The sequence below is a fragment of the Melanotaenia boesemani genome, chromosome 9 (assembly GCF_017639745.1).
Source record: "Melanotaenia boesemani isolate fMelBoe1 chromosome 9, fMelBoe1.pri, whole genome shotgun sequence".
Lineage (NCBI taxonomy): Eukaryota > Metazoa > Chordata > Actinopteri > Atheriniformes > Melanotaeniidae > Melanotaenia > Melanotaenia boesemani.
The window spans coordinates 17,933,816-17,942,440 of record NC_055690.1 but is presented as its reverse complement, the minus strand read 5'-3'; the positions used below and the strand labels follow the sequence as shown (position 1 = coordinate 17,942,440).

General features: G+C 39.2%; 1 pseudogene; it reads left to right on the top strand.

Moving 5' to 3' along the window:
- Window positions 1-2,562: 2,562 nt before the first annotated feature.
- Window positions 2,563-6,715, top strand: LOC121645519 (annotated as a pseudogene).
- The last annotated feature ends 1,910 nt before the right edge of the window (window positions 6,716-8,625 follow it).

The following is an 8,625-nucleotide window of genomic DNA, read 5'->3' as shown; positions in this document are numbered from 1 at the left end:
GTGAATGCAAGGTTCCAGCTGGGCAAGTTTGTCTACATTTCAGTCCTAAAAATCAGGGCCTAGGTTGATGGGTTGAGCCAGTTCTACATGACTAATTATGAAACCTATTCCACAAACACCTTCCTCTGCTCCTATGACAGGGTGGAATAAGCAGATTTAGTTTTAATTTTCTCACTAAAAAGCAGCAAATTTAAATAGCTTTTATTTATTTCTTAGATGTAATTACTTTGTTTTCCAGATTATTATGCATATGCTATTTTTGTTTATTCTCCAAAAGAATCAAACATTTAACATGACTTTTAAAAATTGAAAAATTAAATTATGTTGTGTAACAATCTGGACTGAATTGAAGCCACTAATTAAAAACAGATTATTTTTATTTAGTTTTTTTTTACCAATTACTCAAAATATATTACTTCAATGTATCCTGGATAACTGCTTCAAAACAGTAAATAAGTTTTAAAGAACTTAAAATGTACACCTGTAGTATTTTTTATTTATTTTTTGCATTACATAGATAGTTTTCCAGAAATTCATCAAAATTTAAAGAACATTTTTACAGATCACATTTCATGTAAGACTACGTAGACTACAGAGTTCACACACTTCGAAGCCCACTCAACGTTTGTGAAATGGGACAGCCTACCTAACCAACAAGAAATGCCCATAGCAACAACACAGGATGTTAAATCACTTAAACCTTTAAAACAACTCATAGGATACTTAAGTCAAAACACTTAAGTTAATAAATAAATAAATAAATAATTAAACACTGTCTGAGGCTCTGTTGTTTTCCAGCTGGTACACGCTTCATTAACCCCTTTAAAGTCCATGAATATCAAATATTACTAAATTTTAATGTCACCATTTAACAAACATACTTTAAATTTACTTTTTGTAACTACTAAAGTGTAGTTAAAAAAAGCACCTTTTTTTTTTTTTTTAAATGAAACTTTATTTAAACTTAATACGACTTTTCTGAGCTTGGTTGCTGATTCGCCAACATCTTGTGCGAAATGAATTCTGGGAGAAAGAGGCCGCCAAGGATGCATTACCAGCAGCCTTTTGAGGCTAAACGAAGTGCGATAGATCTTTTTTGTTAGGCTGCTCCACAGGTTCTTAATAGGATTGAAGTCAGGGGATGATGGTGACCACAGCAAGAGTTTTTCTTCATTTATACCAATAGCAGCCAAAGATTCAATAGTATTTTTGCAGCATGGGATGCTGTGTTGCCTTGCATTAAAATATTGGGCACAGTTCTTCCTTTTATACAATGGCAGGAGATGATGGATTAAAAACTGAATGTATTTTGCAAAGGTCATTTTGATACCCTCAGGCACCCTAAAAGGGTCTTCCACCACCACTATATGAGCAAAGTGGTTAACACTGTGGTCTGCTAGTTAGAGAGACCCTGCTTCGAGCCTCAACTTGGTTGTGTGTATCCACATGTTCTAGTGATGTCTGGGTTTTCCCTGGGTTGATTGAGGGTTGTGACATTCCCCTGTCTTTCCATGCTGGAATGATGACTGCGTCAGGATGGACCTGGCCTGTGTCTAGTAACTGCTGACATACACGCCATCCTCTGTATGAACAGTGAAGGAACTTTTTATATAAACATTGTTTCTACATCATGAAAAAAACATCCTTCCATGTTTCACTTATCAATCAAATATAAAAGTCTGAGGACGTCTTTGCATAGATGTCTATTCTAGGTTGTGAAAAATACATCTTTTCGCCTTTCTGTCTTCGACCAAATTACAATGTTGATTATGGGCTCGACACACGGGAGGCGACCAACGACAGCGACAGGCAAAACTCATCGCAACCTTTGTGAAACCGAACACACGGGAGACGACCAAGGACAGCGACAGCAGCAGTGCTGTGTATCTTGCTCTAAGATCGCTTTTCTCCAAGAAATTTGATTGGTTAAGATATTGGTGGGGATTTTGACATTTTCAAACCAGTCTGTGATGAAACAAAGTATGACAGAGAGTCAGAAGATTTTGCAAGAATTGATAGAAATCTTGCAGTTTACTGTATAAATGAGAGACAACTCTGTGTTTATCCAAGTTTACAAAATAGGAAACAGCATTGTGAATATCATCATTTCATGGACCTCAAGGTTGATCCAGATAAATCCAGAACCTACGTTCGGACTAATTCACTCTGGCACCACACGGCTGCGTTTTATTAAGCTAAAATGATCTATTCTTCTATGTTCAAAGTGTTTGCAGACTGCGCTGTCTAGCCTACTCTTATTGGCCACACAGTAAGGCCAAGTCAAGGCTGTCCTACCTCACTTCAAGGTTCAAGGAATCTTTATTATCCCAAGAGGGGAAATTCTTTGAACAGCCAGCAGTAAAAACAATTCGTCACAAACACACAAACAACAATAAATATCTAAAAGGACTAGGATAACTTAAAAAAAAAATCTCTTTTCTCTGATTGGTTGAAAGAATGACAGCAGGATTGTCTCTATAAATTGAGTTGGTCTTCCCATCACAGTCTTTCAGAATGAAAATGTCACTCACAGTAACTGAACTGGTTTTAATGGCTCTTCTAATGGCATGTGGAACAGCAGAGGAGGATGCTCCTCTTTGTCAAATTCTGCAGAGTCCAGAGTTTCCTCTGCTATATAAAAAAGGTGATGTAATGGTTGGAGGAGCCTTTTCCATCCACAGCAAAATCACACAACCTCCACTTTCCTTCACAGAGAAGCCACGACCTCTCAAGTGTTTAAGGTAATTCTGATACTTTGTGTGAAATTACTGCTACATAATTTTTCAGTCAACATGCATTTGTCTCGTTTGTGTTCTTGCCCAAGTGTCAACCTCAGGGAGTTTCGATTTGCCCAGACAATGATATTCGCTATTGAGGAAATAAACAAAAGTACATTTCTTCTTCCTAATGTTTCTATTGGATATCGAATTTATGACAACTGTGGCTCAACATTATCCTCAATGCGTGTAACCATGGCTCTGATGAACGGTGATGAGTGGATTTTGGGAAAGACATGCTCTGGTCAATCAGCTGTTCATGCTATTATTGGGGAGTCTGAATCCGCTTCAACAATTGTACTATCACGCACTACTGGACCTTTCAGAATACCAGTGGTAAGGAGGATGTCATTGTGTCATATCCAAAGTCTTTTATTCTACCACTTGCATCTTTCTGTTGTGTGTTCATAGATAAGTCATTCAGCTACTTGTGAGTGTTTGAGCAGCAGGAAAGAGTATCCCTCTTTCTTTCGAACCATTGCCAGTGACCTCTATCTAAGCAGAGCCCTTGCCCAGCTGGTCAAACACTTTGGCTGGACCTGGGTTGGGGCCGTCAACAGCGACAGTGAATATGGCAACAACGGCATGGCCATCTTCCTTGCTGCAGCCAAAGAGGAGGGAGTGTGTGTGGAATATACAGAGAAATTTTACAGAGAAGAGCCGGAAAAACTCCTGAAAGTGGTCGAAGTGATCCAAAAGAGTACTGCTCGAGTGATTGTTGCTTTTATGGCACATGTGGAAATGAACATTCTCCTAGAGCAGTTAAGTCTGTACAACATCACTGGTCGGCAGTTCATTGGTGTGGAGGGCTGGATCACTGCTGAAAGCCTTGTGACTCCTACCAGCTTTAGTGTGCTGGGAGGCTCACTCGGCTTTGCTGTGCAAAAGGCCAACATCAGTGGGTTAGATGATTTTTTAGTCAAAGATTTCTGGGAAACAGAGTTTCAGTGCAATGACACAAACATGGATGGTATTACAGAAACTTGCAAGAACAACAAAGATCTAGTTGAGCTAAGAGGTAATGATGATGATGTGGAAGAGCTGAGATATTCCAGTAACATATACAAAGCAGTCTATGCTGTAGCCTCTTCCATACACAGCATCCTGAAGTGCTCGGACAGACGGGGGTGTGAAAACACTGTGGAGATTAAGCCCTGGCAGGTAAAATAGACTAATCTACAACACATCACACTACACTGACATTAATTTACTGACATACATTTATATGTGTATTGTACTTCAGGTAGTGGAGTCTCTAAAGCAGGTGAACTTAAGTATAAAAAATGGTGATCAGGTGTGGTTTGACAGCACTGGAGCAGTAGTGGCCAAGTATGAGGTTGTGAACTGGCAGCGTGGCTCAGATGGATCGGTTCTCTTTAAACCAGTTGGCTACTATGATGCTTCCCTACCTCCTGGACAGATGTTTGCTCTCAACACTGAGGCTATAATGTGGCCTGGAGGAAGCAAGGAGGTAAATATCTGACTATAAAACTTAATTTTATAAGTCTTTCTAATGTCTTTATAATGTCTTAAATAACTGTTTTAAAAACTTTAATTTATTTTATTCAAAGTTGCCAATATCAGTGTGCAGTGAAAGCTGTCATCCAGGGACTCATAAAGTCCTTCAAAGGGGAAAACCTGTCTGCTGTTACGACTGTGTACCATGTCCATTTGGAGAAATCAGCAACACTACAGGTACCACAGACCTGAATGATGAAAATTTGCATATAGCAGTGACATGCGGTCAGGAGAGGCAGGTGAGGAACTGCCTTACCTGTCATGATAAAAAAAAAATAATAAAAAAAAAAAACATAAAATAAATAGTATTTTCCACTGATCTGTGTTAAAATGCATTTTCAGTATGACTCTAACATGTTTTTGACAGTTTATTAAGTAAAAATAGCCAAATTTGAGTATTTCCCGATCAAGTACAAAGCAGAAACCCAGTGGAGGCACGGGCGAGCTGCGCCTCAACTCTGACTGCGTGATCCAATACAAACTGGGTTGCATGACACATGTTTCTGTTCTTCAGCATATCGCCAATATGACCTTTACAAAAATATTTCTTATACACCATGACTCCCTACAGTATCTTAATGTCTTTAATGTCTTTGTGACAGAAATAATCATGTTTATTGTACAATAAAGTGCAGAGAAAAGTCATCAAGTGAGGAAAACAGTACTGCACACTCAGACACCAACATGGTGTGTGAAGTGTTGCCAACTTAACGACCTTGTCGCTATATTTAGCTAGTTTTCAGACCCCTCTAGCACTTTTTTGTTTTTTAAAAAGGCGACTAGCGACAAATCTAGTGACTTTTTTCAGGTATTATTAGAGACATTTGGAGACTGACATATATGAACGTAGTTCATTCTTCTACATGAGGAATAGGTGTTGCACAGGCCCCTGTCCAAAAGCACTCAGAAGAGGCTTCAGTGTGGAGTGTGAAGGAAAACATTTAGAAAGTTAAAAGTGTTGTGAAATGTTGCAGACAGAAAACAACCTACATATAATAAAATTAAACTACAAAAAAATAAAATATTAACCAATGAAATGGTTTTATTTTTTTTAGACATTTTTAGCTTGTCTTTCCATCAATTTTTGCCTTTCCCACGACATTCCTCTCCACAGCAGCCTCCATTACTACTATATGTACCAGGTTGATATGCACATTAGATGATGTTCACATCATTTAGCGACTTTTAGGGCAACCAGTAGCTAATTTTCTCACTAAAGAGTTGGTAACAGTGGGTGTGTGAGTGTAATTGAAAGAGGAATGCTGATGGGATATTAGGCATTACGAGTAGTTGCATGCTGTTGAATGAATATTGAAATAAGATGCACTTTTCAGTTCTTGCAATGGTGAATCAGTCCCTCACCAGCCTCGAACTTCACTGCACGTCACTGGCATATAGTGTTCACTTGCAATACTATATGTCATTTTTAAAATTTGCCATGGTAATGTCATTCATTAACATTTTTATGATGTAACTGATTATATTGCAATAATAGAAATATTATTTTTATTACAGATTCTAATGACTGCAAAAAGTGTCCTGAAGAGTTTTTGTCCAATCAGAACAAAGATGCATGTGTGCTGAAAAATATAGAGTTTCTCTCATTCACTGAAGTCATGGGCAAAATATTTGTGTTTTTCACTGTGTTTGGGGTGCTTCTTACCCTAATAGTAGTCACTCTATTCCTAATCAATAAGGACACTCCATTGGTGAAAGCAAACAACTCCGAGCTGAGCTTCTTGCTGCTATTCTCCCTGTCTCTGTGTTTTCTGTGCTCACTAACCTTCATCGGCCAACCCTCAGAGTGGTCCTGCATGCTGCGACACACAGCATTTGGCATCACATTTGTCCTTTGCATCTCATGTATTCTTGGAAAAACAATAGTGGTTTTAATGGCATTTAAAGCAACACTTCCAGGCAGCAATGCGATGAAATGGTTTGGGCCTGCACAACAGAGACTCAGTGTTTTAGTTTTCACTCTTATACAAATAATAATATGTATTCTATGGCTGACAATAAATCCTCCTATTCCCTTCAAAAATATGACTAACTATAAGGATAGGATTATTCTTGAATGTGCTCTGGGGTCACCTGTTGGGTTCTGGGCTATGTTGGGATACATAGGACTTTTAGCTGCGCTTTGTTTTGTACTAGCTTTTTTGGGCAGAAAGTTGCCTGATAATTTCAACGAAGCTAAATTTATCACCTTCAGCATGTTGATATTCTGCACAGTCTGGATCACCTTCATACCAGCTTATGTCAGCTCACCTGGGAAATTCACTGTTGCTGTGGAGATTTTTGCCATTCTGGCTTCAAGTTATGGGATACTTTTTTGTATATTTGCACCAAAATGCTTTATTCTTGCACTGAGGCCTGAACTGAACACAAAGAAACACATTTTGGGAAAAGTGCAGTCTTGATCTATTCTGTACCTGAAATATCCCACATTTTTTAATTGTTTTGTTTTATCCTTTTAGTGCCCCTATATTGCTTGCTTGTGCATTTGTAAATAATTGTGCATTATATCATTCCAATTATCTTTATCTATATAAAATATTATCTTAGTCCTGATATTAAAATATTTATGTAATGAATTTTAACTTTTAATTCGTTCAAAATGTTGTTTTATACTTATTGTTGTTGGTAAATAAATAAAAAAAGAGTATAATTATTTTATTTGGTTATTATGAATAAAAAATAATTTAATGAAAAGTAAACTGCATGGTTGTGTGTCCCTTCTATTCTATTCTATTCTACAGTCATTTAGCAGACACTTTTATCCAAAGCGACTTACATTTGAGAGTAAGAACAACACAAGCATGATTTCAAACAAGATGAGATGTCATAATTAAGTGATAGTCAGACTGCTTTGAGTCCAGTTGGACCCAGGTGCTGTCATGTAGTGCTAGAGGCAGTGCATATAATTCTTTTTCTTTTTTTTTTTTTTTTTTTTTAAGTCATTTTATTTAAATACAAGATCACGATTTCATCACACAAAATCAACTTGGTCATAAGTGTATGATTTCATCACACAATATCATCTTGGGCATAAGTGCACACAGCTTCTTCAGTACTTGGTTGAGCCAAAGAGCTGGACAAATCTTTCTAACTCATTTAGTTAAGTTAAATGTGGAAATGCTCTTTAAACAACTGAGTCTTTAGCTTGCTCTTAAAAGTGGATAAGGACTCTGCGGATCGGACAGCGCTTGGTAGATCATTCCACCACCGGGGAACAACAGAGAAGAAGAGTCTAGCTACTGATTTTGCGCCACGTTGTGGTGGGAGCACAAGGCGTCTTTCGCTGGCAGAGCATATTTGTCGAGAGGGAGTGTAACTCTGGATTAAGGAGTGAAGGTAGACAGGAGCCGTTTGGGTTATTGTTTTGTAAGCCAGAAGCAGAGCTTTGAATTTGATGCATGCTGCAACTGGAAGCCAGTGAAGAGTGATTAGCAGCAGAGGGAAATGAGCTGTTTTGGGCTGGTTGAAGACCAGCCGTGCTGCTGCGTTCGGGATCATCTGCAAAGGTTTAACTGAGCATGCAGGCAGGCCAGCCAGTAAGGAGTTGCAGTAGTCAATGCGTGAAATGACCAGAGCCTGGACCAGGAGCTGGGTAGTGTGTTCAGTCAGGTAGGGTCTGATCCTCCTGATGTTGTAGAGAGCAAATCGGCAAGACCGGGAAACCGAGGCAACATGGTCCTTAAAGGTCAGCTGGTTTTCTACCATGACACCAAGATTCCTGGTAGAAGACGTAGGCACTAGTGTGATTGAGTCAAGCTGCACACTTATCTGTGGCAGTAAAGAAGGATTGGCTGGAAAGACAATAAGCTCAGTCTTGGACAGATTTAGCTGAAGGTGGAGATCATTCATCCATGTGGAGATATCAGCAAGGCATGCTGATATTCGCATTGAGACGGTTGTGTCGTCAGGTGGGAAAGAAAGGAAAAGCTGAGTGTCATCTGCATAGCAATGGTAGGAGAAACCATGAGAGCTAATGACTGCACCGAGTGAGGAGGTGTATAGTGAAAAGAGAAGAGGGCCAAGCACCGAGCCCTGAGGCACCCCTGTTGTCAGCCTATGTGATATGGACATTCCCCCTTGCCAAGATACTTTGAATGATCTCTCTGTGAGGTAGGACGTAAACCACGAGAGGACAGATCCTGAGATGCCAAGCTCCAAGAGAGTGGAGAACAGTATATGATGGTTGACCGTGTCAAAGGCAGCCGACAGGTCCAGCAGTATAAGGACTGAGGATTGACCAGTGGATCTGGCAAGCCGTAGGGAATCAGTAACTGACAGGAGAGCAGTTTCAGTAGAGTGACCTTGCCTATAG